Genomic DNA, 21,632 nt, shown 5'->3' on the forward strand with positions numbered 1-21,632 from the left:
TTAAAAACGTCTTCACAAAAGTGACTATATATTGATTTTGTTCAATGTATGTATAACAGGACTCATGTAATAATGTAGGAAACTCATATAATAATTAAAGAAACTTCTAAGATACTCACACTTTCTTTACCTTTGTACATTTGCTGAAAACTTCATCTGGGAAAAAATGGTTCTAGTTGTATGTGAAGGTAAGTTGGTACCTTGTGTTAAAATTAGGTCTTAACTTCTCAGTGTTGCAACAGTCAAAAATCAGACCTTACAGCTGAGTGCACTGACACAGGGTCAGAGACAGGAAAGGATTTTGGGCACATTTGGTTTGCATTGTGCCAGGTGCAGTACATTGGGTGACACCTTGACTGTGAGGCCTGGGTAACCTCAGCTTCTTTGTCATCTGTCGTTATTGTTCAAATTCTGAGATGGTGTCTGAATGGCCCCCTGGGACTGGGAGGTGCTGGGAAATAACAGACATCTGTTTGGTCCATTTAGGAAGTAAATGTACTGAACTATTTTGAACAAACTAGCTGAAGGCCAGGGAGCTTCATCGCTGAGTTTTAAGACTGGCATCTTTTATCTGTTTTCCTTTGGGGAGCCAGACAGGTCTTCAATAATTTGTCATGTTAAGAAGTATTCAGCCATACATAAGTTTTGACAACTTTCAGGACTGAACTGACAAAATTAAATAGGGACCTGCCAGTCATCATTAAGAATCAATAATCCTGAAATTCCTGTTTGGTAACTTCAGCAATATTCGGTGGGTGTTCATTACCCCACTGCTGGCTGCACCACTGGTGATCTGTGAGTGGCCTGGGGCTGTCAGGCTTCAAGCAGTAGGAATGACAAACCCCAGGAGCATCCAGCTCATCTAATTGCAAACATCTATACTTCAAAAGGCATGTGGGCTCACACCCCAAGCTCTCTTTGGAGGAGAGAAATAAAACATGTTGTGTCCAATCCTTATGACCTGTGCTGGTTTACTCTGCTCACACATATATTTTGTCAGATGAATTCCACACTGAAGTGAGCCTTGGGGCAAAATGCTCACAGCATTCACTACATACTTGTAAATTGCCTAATAAACATCTGTAGTAGCTCCACCTTTTCTGCAGTCACATCAGGCAGAGTGTGTTTAGGCATCTCTTTGCTTGTAAAACAGCTTTAGGCTGGAGACCAAAGGGAACTCTTCTCGAAGGAGGTTTTACAGTACTTGAAGCAAGTGGAACTGAACAAACAGTTCTGTTTCCATGCAGCAGCAGCAGTAGCAACCTTCTGGGTATTGGTGGAGACCTGGGAAAAGAAATTCTTGAGGGAATGTCTTACACATGACTCACCAAGCTTGTCTGATCACGTGGAGGGTCATTTTGGGACCTCTTTTTAGAAAGGGGTTGGACACCTAGATGCAACACCCCCCAAATTACCTTGGTAAAATTCTTCCATCAGGAAGGTTGTAAAACACGGATGCTGCACTTCCTAGGACTGCAGTGATTTATATTAATGAAAAGTAAATGTAAGTAACACTTAAATAAATTTTAATACCCTACTGTCTATATGCTACAATAAGGGTAACTGAAACAAAACATGTATTTGATGTACATATAAATTTATATGTGTGCAAATCACAGAATCATAGAATATGCTGAGTTGGAAGGGTCTTGCAGAGAGGAATAAAGTCCAATTGATCATCAAATCCAACTCTTAAGCAAATAGCCCATGCCAATGTTGAACCTGCAGCCTTGGCATTATTAGCCCTGCGCTCTGACCTACTGAGCTCATAACAAGAACATCTGAGAAGCTGAGAAGAACAATTCCCACCAGAGAATGCAGATGTGTGTTCACTCCACTTCTCTGAGAAACTGGATGGCTTGATTTTAGTGCAGACCAGAGGGAAAACAGCCTCTAAACTTGCCTCTTGCTTGCCAAGACACTTTCCTTACTTTCTCAGATTAAAGGGAAGGGCTTTTGTGGGGCCCCAGTCTGGCAGCCCATCTGAAGAGCTGTCCCAGTGCTGTAATAACTTCACTGAGTTGAGGGTTTTGGGTTTATGAATCCTAATAAATACACAGGAAGAAATATTTTAGAAAGGATTAACATGAAACATTTCAAGAATTTTTTTAATGTTTCGTAGAGAATTTTTCTTTTTTCTTTTGCTCCAGGGTTCTGTAAAAACAACACCCACATTCCAAAAGTTTCCAGGAATGTAATTACCATTTTCCCTCAACTTTATAAAGCTGCAATCTGGTACTAACAACTGAGTTCTCCACTGCATTACCCTGCTACACTCTGATATACATGCAAAAAGCAGTGGGGAAGTAAAGAAGTTCCCTAAGTGCATCTAAAATTCCAGCTATCTCTATAATTTTAGCAAATATATTTACCCAGTGAATATCCTTGGAAGTGTAAAATAGTTTAAGGACATTAGGATGAAGTTGGAATTCTGATAAATCAAGATCATTAAGCTTTCCTTGAACCATATCAAAAAATACATGCCCATCCACTTTATTTCCCAAAAAAGTAGTAATGTTTATCAGTGGTAAATAATCTATTGTATTTTAATGAAAACCAGAATACAGATGCTGATTTGCCTGTGGGATACCTGTATTTTCTTATAAGAGATGCAAATTTTTTATTGTCTTTTCTGCTGATTGTGAGTAGCAATTATAAAACCAAATTAATAAATCTCATGTAAACTGACTATCGGAAGTCTCCTAGACTATAAGCAGGGCAGTGAGATAGACAAATAGAGAAATCTAGTGTTGACGCTAAGTACTATTAGAAGATGAGTTTATAAAAAGAACTGAATGCTAAAATAGAATGATTCATTCAGTCAAAAATCTCATACTGTGGTACATGGTATATCACAGAGAGTTACAATAAACTCTTGTTTATAGTGAAAATCTCTGCATTGAAATCATCATAGATTATGAATTCTTCATCTGCTACTGAGCACAAGTACATCTACTTTTGTGTGGGAGTTCAAGCATTCACTCTAAAGGATTCAGCACACTGATATGCAGCGATCACCCACTGACCAGAGCAGAGGATAATATAACAGGGATTCTGTAGGGATCCCACAGCTGGAGCTTATCTGAGGTATGCGTTTAGAGACCCTGCCTGTTTTCTTTGCATGGTGTAATTTCCTCATTCATTAAAGAAAATATTCAATTGAAATCCCCAGACTTGTCAGGCTTGTGCATCATCTGATGACTATTATTGGTAAGAGTGTATATTAGCTGGAGGAGCACATCTGACAACTATTTTTTTTTTTTTTACTTAACAGATGTTGGAATGCTCACCACAGTTTTATTCATCTGCCCCATTCCCACAGTCATTTATGCTATCACAGTGAAATGGCCATGGGAGACATGTCATATGATTTCTGCATGGAAAATAACAGTGTCTTTTGGCAGACACTTCCAACAGAAATGTTTTCCATCAGCCAGGGTTCTGAGAAAACATGGAAAGACATTTCCTCTACATCTGATTAAGTTTCAAATTAGAAACTACAAGCACCACATTTGAATACTTCATTTTTATTTTAAAATGCATTGTGTGGCATTATAATTCAGCCTTTTGCACTACAGTGTCAGCCACAAATGGCTTGCCACCACTGAAATTTAAGAAGAGAGAGTTTAATTTTTTTTTTCCCCTCTCTTTCCTGTCTCTGAAGAACGGTGCTGGCCAGAATATCAGTGTTCTTTCCTGGTAGATTGACTCCTTGGAGGTGTAAGCATTTAGTAGCAGAACCCTGTGGCATGGCTAGGGATGGACAGGGATATGTTAGCTGGGGGAAATGCAGGTCTCATGTGAAGAGAGAAATTCCAGCTAAAGCATGTGGAAAGCAACTTCCTATGCTGAAGGCAGCTGGGCAACAAGGAAGTGCTGACTTACACATCAGAGACATAGAATTACATAGAATACTTTCTGCACACAATTACAGCAAAATACTTGAACAATTGGCAAGTGAAATCATAGTACAAATCTGCAGAGTTGGACTCAGTTTCATGGCTTTCCCTTTCTGCAATAGTGAAATTATATTTATAGTCTTGTAAATCACTAATTTGAACAATATGTTCAAAGCAATAAAATAGCTTTTATTTCCTCTTATGGTGCACATTGCAATTTACTGGCTTTCTGTAGAACATTTGCAGGAAATATGCTCTATTGTTTCATTACATGTATGGAGAATATGTTCACTTATAAAACACTTCTGCCCTTTCAAAAAGATTAGAGGAACCAAGAGAAGCCAATGAAAGAATGCTAAAACTGGAAAAAAAAAAAAAAAAAAAAAAAAGCAAGCCAGACAAAACAGGAAAGTTCTTTGTATCATACAGAGCTGATTCTATTTTTACTCATTAGCCATGTCTTTCAAAGGAGAAGTTCAAATCTGAAAAATAAAATTTTATTATAACCTTAACTGAAGAGGTAGAAATGTCTATGAACTCAGCTTGTAGTGACAGATATTCTGACTGTAGACACTTGAGATTCCTTTGAAATATAGACCAGATTAAAATGAAATATATGGGATAAAATTATGAAAAGGAATTACAGAAACAAAGTGAAGTAACCTGGCTCCTATGAGATCAATGGGCAGAATCAAAAAGGATAGAAAGAACAAAAATTCAGCTAAATGATGATCTTTTAAAACTAAGTTTTAGTCTTACCTCGATATGTCCTCATAATACTGCTGGATGCAACTAATTGTATGAGAAACATAGTTGATTCCCAGCCCAGGCTCGAGTTCCACATTCAATTAGTTTTGGATACTTCAAGATACTCTTTGCCTTGTAAGTGAGATTTTTTTCCTAATAATCTCTGCTACAAAACTTAAAGATGGATGAGGAGATAAAGATTAGCTGTTCTGAAGGCTTTTGTAGGGATCCACTATGTGAACAGAAATATTCTAACAATTAGACTCTGATAGTTTGCTGTTCTCGTTGGAGTCCTTATGGTAGTGACACTATTTTCATTTCTAACATATTTTTTCATGTATTGAATCTTGTACACAGGTTAGACTGAAAAAACTTTCTCTCTGTATTCGTTCTAGGACAGAAAAAGCCTTTATTTAAAGTACACATATATGCTCAGTATAGCCTGACAGTCCCTTTTAAGGAGCTGACTGTGTCCATGACCTCTTGAGAGAAGCAAAGCTGCAACAGAATGCATGTGGTATAGCCAAGCTCAAAATGAACCCTGAATCTCTCTTCCCTCTCAGCATTCAGTTAATTGCCCTGGCAGACAAGAAACCAGCTATTATTCAAACAGAAAGGGCTTGCTCTTTTTGTTTTTCTCTTTGAGCCTCTAAATTCATTTTAACTTGCCTTAATTTGCGTTTTTCCTCAAGCATAGTGCATTTACTGAAGGCTGCACCTGTTCCTGACACACTTTCCAGTAACCCTGACACACTTTCCCACAATGCTGGCACACAAACAACAGCGTCATCTGCTCAGTATCCGCATCCATTCTCATCAATGCCTGCAGGATTATGTGGTGCAGGTCCACAAGACTCATGATTTACTACTCCATGGACAGCACTTTGGCTGATGAATAGATACAGATAAAGCAAAAGCTTCCCTTTCAAAGCAATAATTCTCTAAAAACAGTCCTTTCTCCACCATGTGATAAAATTCAGTCTTCAGATTTCTGTCTGTGAGGAAATTGCACCTTCCCTACATACTACTACATTTCCCCTATTTCTCACAAAAAATTTCTGAGGGGCAAACATCAACCAAACCATTGCATGCATTAAATTCAGGCAATGTGCACAAGTCTCAAACATGTAATCATTATTCAGTGCTTTAATGAAATAAGTCTATAAATTGATTGCAAATGTGGTAGTGCAAACAAGGTTTTTTGGCTCCTTTAGTGACTGTGGCTGTAAGAACAGTTTTGTTTATAGCAGATTCTATGCAATATCCAATTTGTGTAAAAGCCCTCCATTGCAATAAGACAGATCCAGAGATTTCAGCACTTGTTAAAATTGGTTTATTGAAAGCCTCCAGTTGAATCAATACTGCTTGAGGCCATTGTAACATGTAATCGTGGCACATTTCAGATGATAACAGAATATCTTTTGATCCTATTATTACTGTTCCCAGGTCACTGGGAAATAGTTTGCTTTACTTAGCTTAAAAATCACTGAGATAATATTGACTGAGAGCTCGGTGGGAGCACAGCTGTTATTCACTTATTACATAAGAAAGAAGAGACGAAAAGAAAGAAAACAACAAAACAAGTCAAATGAATCATAAGCACTTGGAATTAGTAAAAAAAAATTGGAAAATAGAAAGAGAAATATTTTCATGTCTGGATCCTGTTACAACACATACACAAACATACTAAAACATACACAAAATTATTTACTTCCTAACCATGTTTTCCCCATGTGTCTTTTCTAGCAGGGAAAAGAAAGACTTGGTCTTATATCAAATATTCCATGGAAACCCCCCCCAACTGCATAGATTCTAACTACAGGATAAAGAGATATTTGATAAATTGCAAGAATTATTATAAGAATTCATATATTATTATAAGAATTATTATAAGAATTCATGATCAGTAGTTGTATGACACTTATATAGGATTGATTGTGTCATTTGTAATAGCTGGGGGATTTTATTGTCATTGGTACTCTTATTAAGGACTGGACTGTAAATCCCTTCCTGACACTGAGAAGCAGCTAGTCTGAAGAGGTCCTACGGCTTCTGTAAAGAGTAGTTTGCCCTGAAAAGAAAATGCTTAAAAGCCTGTATTTAAATATTTTATCCATAAATTTGTTACTAAGAGTATTTCTAAGCAGTGACACAAAAAGTCTGAAACTGCTGTTAAAGATACCTTTTCTCTCAGCTGCATCAGAAGATCCTTCAGGGCTTATGAAGTCAGAGTGGTAAGACTTATTCAGATGTCAAAGTTCACATCACTAATGTTTTAGACACAGTTTGTCCAACTACCATCAACCACAAAGTTACATCTCTGGTTTGAAGAACTTTCTTTCCACTCAGTAGGGTTCCAGTTTTGTTTCTCCAACATGCCCAGAGTGCTGTAAGTTACTTTTAATAGGTCTTTGCATGTGGGGATAAGTATGCAAGGTTCATTCTGGCTAGAAGTGTCTCAGTGGCCTGCTGAGAAGAGTTTTTTGGGGAATAAATGCAAAAGAAAGTCTCTGGTTCTGGGCAGCCATTAGAGGGCACTGAAATACCATCTTTCTATTCAGGAGCTGTTCATCGGCGTCAAGGGCACGTTTTGAAGGTTAACCAGCCCTTCGGATATCGACAGGATTTATAACCAAGTGGTGTTTTCCACTCTTTGGGGTGGAGTCACACATCTGCTCTAGGAATTGTAGAGGACACACCTAGTGAAGCCTAAACAACCTGTAATCAATACTCATTTTATGGTACAGATATTCTGCAAGGAAACACACTGCACATGTGGGTTTCCCGCACATAAGTGCATCCTATGATGTTCCCGAAGTTGCTATACTGGACATGTCCATTTGTAGAAACATTTATAAGTATGAAGCAAGTCAGGAGTTGGTGAAGCATTCCCTTTCTCTTCATATTCTGTACCCCTTGGAATACAGTTATGTGAGGGCTGTGGAACTCATCCATGCAGGAAAAATTTGTCTGATTTTTTGTGTCTCCTTCCCCACAGTTTTTCCTTGTACCTGTGGTTATTCAAGGCTTTTGAGCAGCAACTGGTTCTGCACTTGGAATGCCCAAATGTCACAATTCAGAATGCCTCTGAACTGGCCTGGAACTGATAAAGAGAACAAAGATCTTACACTTAAACCAAGATGATTAGTGACAAAAGCCTTATTGCCAATTCTTGATAGCAAGCATATGGAAAAAGAAATTTGGAAGAATGGTAAAGTGAATATTTATATTGTTTTCTAACAGTTGAAAATAAATAAAGATACATTTAATGGTGTATAAATAGGAAACAAAGTAACATGCTTTGTGAATAAATTATTTTCTACTTTCATTTCTTCTAGTCAAAACTGTAGTAACAAAAGCAATATATCAATTTGTGTAATGAAAATGGGAGTCATTATATGGTTTTTATTAACCACATTGTCTTAATCCAAATGTTGAAAACATAATTAAATAAAGTTTATGTTAAAAATAAAAATTTTACATGACTAGAGTTTCAATGACAAAACACAGTGACTTTAACATAGCTATTTTTACGTAAAATTCAGTATATTAAACCATAGCATATTCACTATTTTTTATCACAGGATGTCTACAGAAAGAATGAATACATTATTTATTCCTAATTTTCTGTCTCTAACAGGCTGGCAATTTCAAAAATTTCCTGATGTTTCCAATATGTTTTCTGTTTCAGTACCTTATCTGGATTATATTTGTCCTGGTTAAAGGACAGATGTCTGCCAATAAAGGCAGAAGCTTCTCTTTGAAATGGAGAATGCAAACCCCCTCCTTCCAAATTATTATAATTTTGAAATTAAGGGGCTTTCAGACAAAGATATGGGAATTAGGAATAACAGTTTTTTTACTGGGAAAATTAAAATAGAAATGCGTTATTACGAAGAACAATTCCAACACTGACTGTCAGAATACAACCTGACACCCTGTCACTCAGGGTGTTGGTAGCAGTCCCATTAAATGGGGGCTACAGTCCTCCTGCAGTAGCAGATGTGGTTCAGCTGAAGCAGTGCTTCTGCAGAAGGGTGCAGTTTTCCTCTGAAGGTCCAGGGATGATGTGGAAAAGTTTGGTTTTCCTCTGGAATCCAGTGGAAAGAAGCTATCTTGCTGTTCAAAATCTCAGTTTTTTATCTAGGTAGGAAAGGCTTGGCTCCTTCCCCTGGCTGGAGCATCTCCCAATGGGATGATGTAATTTTATCAGTCATACAGTGGGACTGAATGGCCCAGCAGCAGAATATATCTTCCTGGAGGGAGGATGGGTTGGGGAAAAGATAAAGATGATTGCCCCACCTAGTCTTAAAGATGGCACATTAGCATATGGTATGTTCTACAGAGATAAGGAAATCACTGCTCCACCCAACTTCAACAGATGGTGATAGAATACACACTCCTGGCCACATCAACCCAACACAATATTATAAACTGTCCTTTGTACATTGTTAAAAAAAAAAAAAAAAAAGAAAATTTTCACAAAATGAGAAATTACCATTCATGAGCTAATTAAAGTGAGAACCACTTATTCATGCCTTTGTAATTCTCCAGGAATTACTAAGAACAAGAAAAATACGTGTATTATTGAAAAATAAATTGTGCAGGTATTGGAAAGGCTTAATTCTAGAAATGTTGTGTAAATGAAAAACTGTAACTTCTACTTGCATATGATTATACACTGTGTTTCAATGGGAAAGACCTTTCTCATAGAAGCAATATTTTAGGCAACATTTTCTGAGATTCAAAGTGCTCTATCAAATGTTTAACACAAATTTTAATGTGCTTAAACTGAAAGGATTTTCCTCATCCAAATACCACAATTTTTGTTGCAATAGCGAAGTACTTATGAAAACGCAATTGTTAAGCTAAATATTTTTTAATCTAAAATGTAGGAAATGTTATGACACTGGTGTGAATCTTGCTGATTACAATGATTTAAGTACTTTTACTAGAAGCATCAGTTTATTCTGTATATGTACATTGGAAGAATTTAATATCATTGAGATTTACACTAACCTTGTTGGACAATTCTCCCATTTTATGATATCAAATTTCCTCATGTGCTGTGAACATATTTTTCCATATGTGGAAATTTTTCCATGTGTTTTAAAATACTGTAAATGAAAGTTCCTTACTAATTCCTTATTTTAGATGAAATACCTTGGTAATTCTTTAATGTAAGAAAAGTTGGTGAGTGTGTACCAAAAGGTGGTCAGGTTTATAATGAATTAAGAAAGAAGCAACCTTACATTGGATTTCTAACAGAGGAACAAAATGGAGAAAAATAGCATTGCTGACAGTCTGAAGTCAGTAAGATTAGAAGGCAATAATATGTTTATGGCCACTGAGCAGTGCTTAGGGTCTGGTCACCTTTGAAGCTGCTCTCATAAAGAAATCTCCAGTTCAGGTTGGTGTGGCATTGAGCATGTTCACAGCCTGCTGCTTCCCACTTGTAAAGGAGAAATCTGTCACCCATCAGGTTGCTGACAAATGTTTAGAGCATTTGAACGTTCTCTCTGACTGAGATTACTGCTGCTCTCATCTGAGAAAGAGTGTAAGAGATTGAATTTTTCTGGATCTGTGAGTGATTTCTGACAAGGTAATTTTGTGTTATGGGAGAGATTTCTTCTATGAAAATAATAAGTTACTTTGTAAGGGTAATGAAAATTTCAAGTTTGCTGTTTTTGTATTACAACTGGGTTTACAAATATGTCAGTTTGATCTTTCATATTCAATGCTATTTAAGTATAAATATTCAAATATTTAAACATGTTATCAAACACTGCATGGAGTTGGCCTGCTGAAGTCAAGCTGCTCAATTGTGTCCCAGAGTGATTTCTGAAACGACAGTTTCTCAAAGAAAAATCATTCCCCCTTTGTCCTAATTATTATTCAGGAAAGTTAGTACTTTTGTGCCACATGCTGTGGCAGTCTTTTAGATGTCCCTCCCTTAATAAACGTTTTATTTCCCCAAAAAAAGGATAACAAAGACATTCAAAAAATCTTAACTACACCAAGATCTTCATCTGCAATGTCCTGAACTGGAAAAGCAGATTTAAAAACTGAATGATCAGCTCAGGCTGTGAAGAACAGGAACACAGTCCTGTATACTTAGGGTCCCAACAAAAAGACAGTGCTCAGGGTCAGGGGCAGTGCTCAGGCACAGTGTGACAGAAGTGAGCTCACCTGCAAGAGAGAATGAGCAAAAGCCAGGTGCAGAGGGGACACTGATGTAAAGGCAGTGCAGGCTCAGGCAGGAGTGGGCTGATGAGCACCAGGCAGTGAACTCTTTGCAGACAATGAGCTCTGATGTGCCCCCTAAAAGTGTAGGAGAGTGCTCAGGAAAGCACTCAGGAAGATATGAGCAGATGTTGAGGAAGACCCTTGGTAAAAAGGAAGGTAGGATGTCTGCTGTGTGTGTCAAACACTTCATACTGAACTCATGAAACAAATAGGAATTTCCCTTTTGAGGAAATAAACCTCCAATATGAGATTTTTTAAAAAATTAAGAAAATGGAAACCTAACATCCAGTCGGTTCCCCATGATTTACCCATCCACCTAGTGATTTTTTAATATTGCTGGATTGGGGTCACTGCTGTTTCTCATCAGGCTAAGAAGAACAACTATATGTTTCTAATTCTGTTTGTTACTTGATTAAAACTGGCATCAGGAAAGTGGCTGAACTGTCACAGGGAGAAATTGTTTCTATTCGTGCTTCAATCTTTTAAAAACAGAAAACAGATGTTCCTTTCATTGTCTGCTGTCAAGTAGCTCCAAACAAGAAAGGCATATGTGATATAGGCAGGACTGTAGAGCCTACAGTAGTGTAGATGTGGACAAGATACTTTCTTGTGCAGGGTTTCCAGGTCCCCAGAGACAGTTAATTTTGGTCTCCTTTTTTCTCCTTTACTCTGTTTTCTCATTGTGTTTTCTCACATAATATTGTTTGTGGAGTTCTTTAGATATGACTAGAACTCGTTCAAGGTTTGAAGGAAAAAGTATCAAAAATGTTGCTTTGCAACCGGTGGCTTTTGTTCTCCAATTTGTGTATCAGCTACGCATTAATTCAACTGAACTCCCCCCAACACTTTCAACAAGCTAGCAGACTTGCAGACAGTGCCTCGTGATTTTTTTCCCCAGACAACTCTAACCTCTCACAAGAAAACATGTTTTACCTGTAGTTAAAATCCTATCTCTTAACACTCACAAGATGGAGTTTTTTGAGTTTAATGAAGGCACTATCAGCTCAGAACTCCTTGCAGAAGACATTCCAGAGTGCTGTCATCAGGTACTTTTCTTGCTCAGATACTACAAGACTGGCCTGAGGCATTCTGTGACATTATGTTGTCTTCAGTGTCTTGGTTTACCATTTTAATAATTCTTTCCATGTGCAGGGAAAAGTGACTTGTTTTCATGTTTCACTATAGCCTGAGTAATTTCCCCTTAAAAATGGTTTGTTTGCTCCATTCAGCTGTAGCTGCATTTATATAGTGTATATTGTTTGAAACACAAAATATAGCACTATTTTAAGTAAATGTGAAAGTTGAATGAAACTCTGCTGAAAATGATACACAAATGGGTGCTTTCTGAGTTTAATTTTCATTCATTGTTTTCAGGAGCTTTGTGTGGGGAACACTTATTTTTTCTGGGTTGCAGGGCATCAGTTGGAAGAGACAGCTTGTTGTTGGGAGTGAAACACAGCTCTATTGGCTGCAGATCGGTTCCTCCTCCCTCACCTGAGAACTGAAAAGTCCCCTCACTGCATGCATTGGCTTGGAAGTGTTTGGGAATGAACCTTGGGTTATCCTGGGAAGAAGAGCCTCCTCAGTCTTTTGCTTTGCCCATGTGGAAGCCCCTCCATCTCTGACCTAGAGTTAGCCAGAAGAAAGGTCGGAGAGGGGAGGGATCTCAACAGTTGGGAGCAAAATTGTTAATTAATTTGAAATACTCAGAGGCACCCAGTAGATGATGTTAATTAATTTATTAAATTGGATGGTATGTTACCAGGCTGCTCAGTTAAGATGAGGTTTTTCCTTAAGGCCAAGCTGACCTCATGGTGAGCTGCTGCCAGATAAACTGGTCTGGTCCCTCTTCTCCAGTTCCACAGGGACATCCTCTTTGCTATCCAGCCCTGGCACAGGACCGTGCTCTCTGCAGGAGCATCTTTCTGCTGGTATCATTTTTTTTTCATCTGCCAGGCACCAGAGAAGCAAGAGGGGTGGTGGGAACCTGAAGCCAGGAACAGGTGGGGGTAAACAGAATGTTCCCATCAGAAGTTACTGTAAGGTCTCTCTGCTCTGAAGATCAAGGTCTATGCCTTTTTTGGTGCGTTATTCTGTGCAAAAGGCATGCAAGAGACAGAAGAAATCCACAAAGAATCAGAGAATAGGATGAACCCAGTGCTGCACTACTTAAAGAAAAACTACTGAGCTAACATCAGTTACAGTGAATTCCAACACAAATATAAGGGAAATAGTACTCACTGCATGGGGAAAATAGACTTATATCATCTGACTGAATTCCTTTGAAAAAAGTTGCTCCTTTTTTCCTTATGGTTGCTGTGTTCAGGTTAAAAACATGCAATATGAACCACAGTAATGCGTTTCCAAATATTTTGTAAGCTATTTGGTTTACTGCCAAGAAGGCATGTAGTGAAAATTAAAAATAGAGTGATTATTAAAAAGAAAACCTCTCTGCATGCATTATTGCTGACATTGTTGAAATAAGAAGATACATGAAAAATTATTTATAGATTTTGTGAGTTACAACAGGAAATAAAATGCAATCAGAATGACATTTGGGGGAATATTTTTATGTAATATGGTAATAAGTGAAAATGTTTGTGACAACTGAAGAAATATTCAAACAATTATTGAAGGATTTAACACAATAGAACCAATGGATTTAAAATGTAATTGTCCACAAATTAAACTCATTTAAAGGTTTTAAAAATATCTTCAACTGGAAACAGCCAGAATTACTGAGAAGTTGCATGTCACAAAGACACTAGACACTTCAAAATTAAAATAAGATATTGATATATTTTAAATTTTGTGGTAATTATCCCAGTTTATTTTTAAGAACTAGAAGGAAAGTCTTGGGTATGTGAATTTTCTTTGGTAGCAGTACCTAATGGGCAGGATTTTTTAAATTAGAAGTTACCCCCATCTTTGGAATTTATGATTTATTTTGGGATTTGACTGCACCAGCATAAACTGGGTTCACTTAGTTTTTCCAGAATTTTAATAACAAGAGTGAGAAAATGAATAGATTCCTGAAAAAGGTGAATTAAAGATGAAACATTGCAAGAAGAAAACTTAGTTAACAATTAAAATTCAATAAACAGAATAAATTAATTACCAAATTAAAAAGACAGGAAATCAAGACAAACTTCATTAATTCAGGTGATGGTTGTATTATTTGGTTTTAGATTTCTTCTACCTACATACCTGCCCAGAACTCTAGCTGATATATTGTATTTATATCCCTGAAGAAGAATGTTGGTATGTGTTGATTATACAAAATTAACAGAATATAAGATTTGGTAGTGGTCTTATATTTGTTGAAGAAATTTTTCTGGTTCTTTTCAAGGAAGTACAGATTTATGAGGGCCTTAAATGATAATGCTTTAACTCTTATGCCAGACATGATATAGTTTCAGAGTGAGATGCACCTATAATAAATGCTTTATACAAGTTTTATGGAAATTTGGACTCCTTCAAATGACAATTCACAGCTTCTAATACACTGAGCCTCTCTAATTAGAACTCACAATCAATGTGATTAACAAAAAGCTTCTCAAAAGGTATGCAGAGAAGATTTCAATTCCTGAGTCTTCTAGCGTGTGGGTACCTTATGTGGGTACCTTATTTCAGATGCATGCTAGTAAGTTTTCCTTCTCTGCATGTAGAAGATCAAAATCTACTTGGCAGTGAAAGGAAAGGAAGGAGAGAGAAGTATCAGAGATGTGTATCTAATGCTTGGGACTGTCAGTGGCGTTGTCATCATGGTACTTACAATTTTGTGCTACAAGAGGTATTGGATAAAGTATATAAGCAATACTGAAAGCAGAAAAAAAGGTTCATTTGCTTTCAAATGTGCACTCAAATCACCTGTGCTTCAAGATTTGTGTTTCTTCTACCCAAAAACTAGCAAAAATCCACCACTCTACCCAGATAGAGAGTGGTCCATCCAGCAAAGTCTACTCCTGAAGCACTGAGATGAGAAAGAGAAGGTTCAAGAGGAAATGTGACTGAAAGTCCCTGCAAAGAAGGAATGAAGTGAATGTGTGAGATACAAAGAAGACTTGGAAGTGAGAGGGTAAATGTGTTCATTGGATTCTTGTAATACTACTTTTATTTGTATGTTCCTTTTTGTCAGTACTGAGTTACAATGAATGTAAGGAATAGTTGTTTTAACATTAGGTACTCTGAGACTGTGTGTCTGACTTGTAAATAAATAAATTCATAGATGAGAAATTGCAGTTTTTTGGAGGCCCGAAGAGCCAAATGTGTCAAGTTGGGAAGTTTATCACAAATATCCTGTGTCAGACCTTTGGTCTGACTCTTAGAAACATAGCTAATAAAGCTCAGTCCTGAACCCCTCAATGTAAATTATTCTCTGGTCCTTCTGTTATTATTTTTTTCTTTTCAGCCTAGGAAATGAGTCCAGAAGGTAATTTGTAGCTGCTCTGTTTTGACAGAAGCAAAATTTGTGTGTTTCAGTAAAAAAGCTACCAGCAGGGGGTTTTTTAGGTGTTTTTGCAGGAAAAGCTGTCACAATTCCCTAGCTCCCAGCAAGTCTTTTGCTGTTTTGAAAATTGCTGAACTTCGGAAAAGTGGTAATTAAAATCACTGTATCTGAAATCCTCTGATTGTCATTCCTTCTAGGAAAACACTTTCTCTATCCATATATCATTTTGTTTTCCTAACTGCATAAGCTTTTGACAAATATTTACCTAGCAAGCAAATCATTAAACATGGCTTTTCTTTTAAGATTAGATTTGATGACAGTTAAAAATTGAACATTGATGGATACATAAATTCCTTTGAACGAGTCAGTTTGCCAGCTTAAATTCTCTTTGTATCTTCATATGTGCTCATCTACAGCAAATGCTGCACTTTCTGCTTACATTAAAAATCTCAAAAGTTTCATTATTTCTTTTTCCTTCATTCTGATCTAGTGTAGTAATTTGGTTAATTGCTAATTGTCTAGTGGCACCTTGAAGTGATGTCCTTGTTGGCTTAAGAGTGTCACATAATACTAATTAAATTAACAAAGCTACTCATTCCCTTTTTATATCTAAAATCAATCGTCTTTTAAAAAATATTGCACATCTCAAAATATATTAAACTGTTTAAAAGATGGTCTCAAAAGCTTCCAAGTAACAACCCAAATAGATAAAGAATGGCTGCCAAAGTGACTCAGCATTAACAGTTCTGTCCTTCAGAAATTACTCAAAGGTAATTGTCAGTGCAGTGATTTGCAGCACTTTTATGGGAGCTTTCTAATGGTGCAGCAGGACAACTTACCACATGCAACCCTTTTCAGTGTAGACTCTGTAGGTCATACTTCTTGTAGTAAAAAGGATAACAAAAATAATAACAGAAAATGAAAAATATTACCTTTGGCAAGCAAAAGGGAAACCCTGAAGTATATTTATTTATGACAGCAAAGCCTGCAGGTGAGAAAGCTTTGTGATTTTCTAGTATCTCTATTTTACTTCTTGCCCCACCCTTGCTCCTTGGTGGAGCAAAATCTTCCTTCTGCTAGACAAAAAAACCGAGCACACTTTGTTAAAAAAAATGCTAGGCCATTGTGGGTGTTCTTGTGCTTAAACACTTATTTGCCTTGGTCTGCAGTGGTTCAGCTGTCAGCTGTACTTCCTTCTGGTCTCCTGCTTTTGTTTGATGAAGAGGTTCACTCACTCTACTCAAGAGCTAGCTCGCCTGTAGGAAAAAGAACACAGAACTGTAATAACATACTGAATCACTTAAATGCTAAAAGCACACTGAGCTTCTAGGAGAAGAATATATTACCTTTCCAAAAGAAGTTCAGGAACAAATCCAGTTTCCTGTGTAGGAGGGGGTCATGCAGCAGAAACAGAACCATCTACTTCAAAATTTCTGCTTCAATTAGCAGATGCCCACCAAGTTTCTGCAATCAGCATCTGTTACCTGCCAGCCTATTTGTATGTCAGATCTCATGGAACTTGTGGGGGAGAAGACTGCAGGAGGTCTCCAGGGCTCCTGGAGGCATCATGCTTAGCTCAAGCCTCCACCCTGGGTTTTTCTTACAGTGCCTCACACTGAATTCCTGGCTGTACTTCCAGAACATTTCAGAAATTCCTACTGATTGCACTAGAAATATCAATACATATGTTTTGAGTCTTTAATGATGTTTTGATGTTTTTAACATGTGGTTGACTGTGTGGTTCTGTGACTCCAGAACCAAACTTGAGAAACATGAACATCTTAGTTAACTTTGATTTAGTCTTTCTCCCCTAACATACAGTAAAAATCACTGGAAAGATTTTGAAACCTATTAAGAGAAATTATGTTAGAAGAATCTAAGTGCCTTAGTGTAAAACAGGAGATACTTAAAGAAAATATGCAAGTTAATATTTGAGTCTATAGCATTTTTAGAGCCAGTGTGAACATGTGGGGTCAAGAAGTTTTCATATCTTTTCCATAAAAATACATTCTAAACTGTTATTTTCTTCCTCAGTTGGCTCATATATTTAGGATGACTCTCAATTCAGTTCATTGCAGTTCACCTTCAAGTCCCAAAACTGTATTGTTCCACAAGCATTCTCAAAAAAGAGAGGGAAAAAAAGGAGGAGTACACTGTGATTTATCAGGGACATCAAAATAAAGCACATTTTGTGGATATAACATCAGACTAGACATTCTTTCAAGCTGTCCACAATGCCTTTAGCATGATTTCTACATTTCAAGAAAGAAAGAAAAATTGACTCATTTCCCAGCATAAAGTTATCTTACATCCAAAGTCGTGTTCTGCTGGAGGAATAATGACATGCTCATAAAATAAGTGACAAGTAATAAAATTGTTTTCTGAAAGGCAGCTAAGTTAAATGCAGAAGTCCACCACCACACTGCTCACTACACTAGTAGTTTGCACATGACCCACAGCACTGCATGTATACACCTTGTGTATAAATGCCATCCAGTGAAATGTGTATGTAAACCTTAACCCATGATTATAAAGTTTTAACAAACAAAATATATGATTATAAAGCACCCAGCAGCTGAGCAAGCATGAATCTCTCATGGCAGAGATGAGTGACTGGGGATGGAAGAGGAAAGAGAGGGAGGAGAGAAACTACAGCAATCACTGTAAAATAGTAACATATGCCTGCAGCCTTTAGGATCAACTAAGACCTAATTCTTGTAATGCCAGAGGTATTGGGAAAATGCTCTGTCTTTCAAAATTAGTGACAGAGATGCCTAAAATGCTTATAAAGATATTCTCTTTGTTTAAACTGAGGCGTTGAAATAATGTGGGCAGAAATAAATAAAAAAATAAAAGCACACTATTAGATTCACCTTTTAAACAGGCAGAAGCATTTTCATGCTGAATATGTGAACTAGGTCAGCTCTTATTTAAATTCTCTATTGCTGAGAAAAGGACACCAAAGGGAATGTGATTTATCACTAGATCCATCTGGCAGATCATAGCAAAAAGCTAGTGTTTTAATTACCATTGCTTTGTCAAATCATAAAAATAATAGAAATGTGTAGTGAATGGGACTTAAAATGAATCTTTTATATGCTCCAGTAATCAAGTAAGATTACACGTCTTCTGAGAGATACTTGGCTGAATCACAATCATCCAGGATTGGGGATTTTACTATCTTTCTTAAAGCATATTAAAGCCTTTTAGCACTTTCTTCTATGTTAGCCTTAAAACCAGAAGGTTTTCTCTCGTATCTGGCTAATATCTCCATTTCTGAAAATTAAGGTAATTATTTTTTCTTCTAGCTTTAGTAGACATGGAGAACAACCACAATACTGCTTTATTACTGCAACCTATTAAAAAAAAATCCTTTACTCAGTTATTGTCTGAGCTACCTGAATCCATTTATTTGTATATTTTTATAGGCCGTGGTGCCAACAGCCTCTCCAGCTGACTAACTTTCTGTACCTTCCCAAAACACCTTTGTCAGATTTCAGGCTGAAATTTGACATACTTTAATTTGTGAAGGTGCTGCTTTAACTGAGCCAAAATTATTCTGTTTCTTATGATAATACTATATAGGCAAAAAGAAAATACTTCTCCCACCATGAAAAACAAATGTGTGATTGCCATTACAGGACTCTAATATTACTGACTAAACAGGAGCAGTGAGGTTCACGATACTTGTTATTTTGGGTTAATGATATTCCATTTGACAAAACTGTGAGGACTGAAAGACGCTTTTTTTCATTTGCGCACACTTTTAAAGAATTTATTTTCTTCCTATTTTTGCAGCTTCTAATCCTATGTTAGTGTTTTATCTTCTTAAAATAAATATTGGATGGAGAAGGATCTCGAGGGAAAGGGGCTGAATGACTGGATATCCACTAGCAGATCTCCTAAGGTTTTCCTAGAGGCTGGAACATGGATTTTCTCCAAAACATACCCTTTTCCTCTGAAGCTGGAAGAGGACACAGCTGGGTGAAGGTAGCATGGCCAGACCTGTCTGAAGTCCTGTGTAGGTATCTCTTGAGGTGAACTGTGCTTTCCAGGCAAACAACTAGTCCCTTAGGATGGAGGGATGCTGTCTACAAAAGGAGAATTTTTTTTCTTGTATTTCTTGAGCATATGTACTGCAGAATTTTAAAAATTAATTTTAACTCTCCATATGTGCTTGAACTGCTTGCACAAAGAAATTAGGGTCTTTTGATGTTGTTACAACATACTTATCTAGAGTGAGATTTATGAGTATTACCACATGTTACCATGAGGCTATACCATTGCAGACCAGAGTGGGAGAATTCCCTCCCTTAACCTGGTGGTCATGCTCTGCCTGATGCACTTGAGGACATTTTATTCAGCTCCTTGTTATTTCCTCTTAAGGCACTTTACTGCCTCTGCTATAAGTGGTCTTTAGTTTATCTTAAATTTGTTTTCAGTTCTTCCCAGCTGAAGAAATAAAACCCATCTCTTTGCATCCTCTCATGAGAAAACAAAACACATCCCTAAACCCCTTTAGCTAGGGACTTTCATCAATGTAGCTTACTTTAAAATCTGCCTTATATGAAATGCATTAATTCAGTGTTCATTCATTTGTTTCAGTGTTTATTGGTGAGGGGCATCTTTCTAGTAAATGGGGCAAAAGAAGATAATATTTTTGTATCACAGATTTAGAAAAGTAGGGGAGGTAGTTACAGATGGGAATCTTGTACCTGCTCAGGGGAATAACACAATATTATGTCCTACAAGAGTATTTTACCTTATTGTTTTGAAGAATTGTCTTTAGTGTGTTTTGTGAAGCACTTTGAAATCTCAGAGGGAGGTCTTATGTAAGAGCTCAGCCTCAAAAGATGCTGGAAATGCTCTGACCAGTAAAGCACTTAAACAGGTATTTAACTCAAAATGCACAGGAATACCCTGGGGCATAAATATCTTAAAGGTAAATACATACTTCTGTGCTTTGTGGGATCAAAACCACAGCTTTCAAATCCTTGCAGGACTGAGCCCTTGTGCTTTTTGTTTTTATAGAGTATTTGTTTACTGAGTTTCATAAATCTAAGTATTTCACTCAGCTCAAATACAGTTCTAGAGAATATTTCCAGTGCTGTACTGCCTGATCCTGCACCATTTGTGGCCAGTAGAAAGCTCTGTTTTGATCAGAATAACACCAATCTTCATGGTTTTATAGATTTCTGTGGAAATCCTGTTCATCTATCAGACAGATAATAAATGTACTGAATCTGAATAGAAAATTGCCAGTCTGTGTCCTACAGTTATACATCAATAATAATTCTTGTTGATTACAAAAAGCACCTAGAAATGTCCTGTGCATTTCATAAAGCAAGGAAGAGGGAAATAATTCCCTCGAGGTATTTCCCACCTGTATGGCAATGCACCAGAGGAGCATCATGTGTGGGCAAAGATGTGAGCAGGAAAGGGAGGATGAGCTGGGAATGTACCCACACCTTAGGGGCACAGCATGAACCCTGCAGAAACACTTACAGCAAACAGCCTCTCACTGCAGAAAGAAAGAGTTAACAGCCTGCCACTTTGGGTAAAAGAGTTTGCCTTCCTTTCTCACTGCTTCTCAAAGATGAGGAGGTAGACAGCATCATAAAATGTAATAGTTACAAGAAGCAATTAAAAAGAAAAGAGGAAGGTAAACTAAGCAGGCACAATAGAATCAGGCTGTGGATTTCTTGCTCATCTCAGAAAAGCAGAAAGAAGAAACCCAAGAAAGTGCTCTCTGAAAGGCTTTCCCACTAGGCTGTGGCCAGAGTTCAAGAATATGCCTGCACTTACCCCATACAGAATGCCAGAGCTGTCTTGGTAAATCATGTCAGCACTCTTATAACAAAGTCTGAGGGTTTATTTTTAGCACAATGTTAACTATAGCAACTACCTGGATGTACTGTGAGAACCTGCTGATGAACTTCTCTGACATACCATCAGTACTTGGCCAACAGTTATATTGGATAGTATTCATGAACTCCTAATCCACTTTTTACAACCATTCAGGGTTTTTCGGTTGAGGGTTGATTGATTGTTTTTTGGGGTTTTTAAAATCCTTTTCCTTTGTAAGCTCAATGTGTGGAAAACTACTGGTCTTTTCTCCTAGTAATGGTTGTTTCTGCCCTACAAAATGAAAGCTGCAGAATGACAGGCAAGTTAAGAAATGACAAAACACAACTGAGAAGTTGAATCAAAAGAGCAGAAAAGATACAAACAGTGCAAGAGACATGTCATTTTACATAAAGAAAAAGGTAGCAAGACAGTAAGTGTACATT

At 37.2% G+C, this 21,632-nt stretch overlaps 1 long non-coding RNA gene across 2 annotated transcripts in view; it reads left to right on the forward strand.

Annotated features, from left to right (window-relative positions):
* The first annotated feature begins 1,403 nt into the window (after positions 1-1,403).
* LOC306798507 overlaps positions 1,404-21,632 on the forward strand; it is a 29,806-nt gene continuing 9,577 nt past the window's right edge. For both annotated transcript variants that reach the window (XR_013773368.1, XR_013773369.1), the window contains exons 1-2: positions 1,404-1,504; positions 19,262-19,363. This is a non-coding gene — a long non-coding RNA (uncharacterized lncRNA). The remainder of the gene's footprint in view (positions 1,505-19,261; positions 19,364-21,632) is intronic.

The sequence above is a fragment of the Erithacus rubecula genome, assembly GCF_903797595.1.
Source record: "Erithacus rubecula genome assembly, chromosome: 1".
Classification (NCBI taxonomy): domain Eukaryota; kingdom Metazoa; phylum Chordata; class Aves; order Passeriformes; family Muscicapidae; genus Erithacus; species Erithacus rubecula.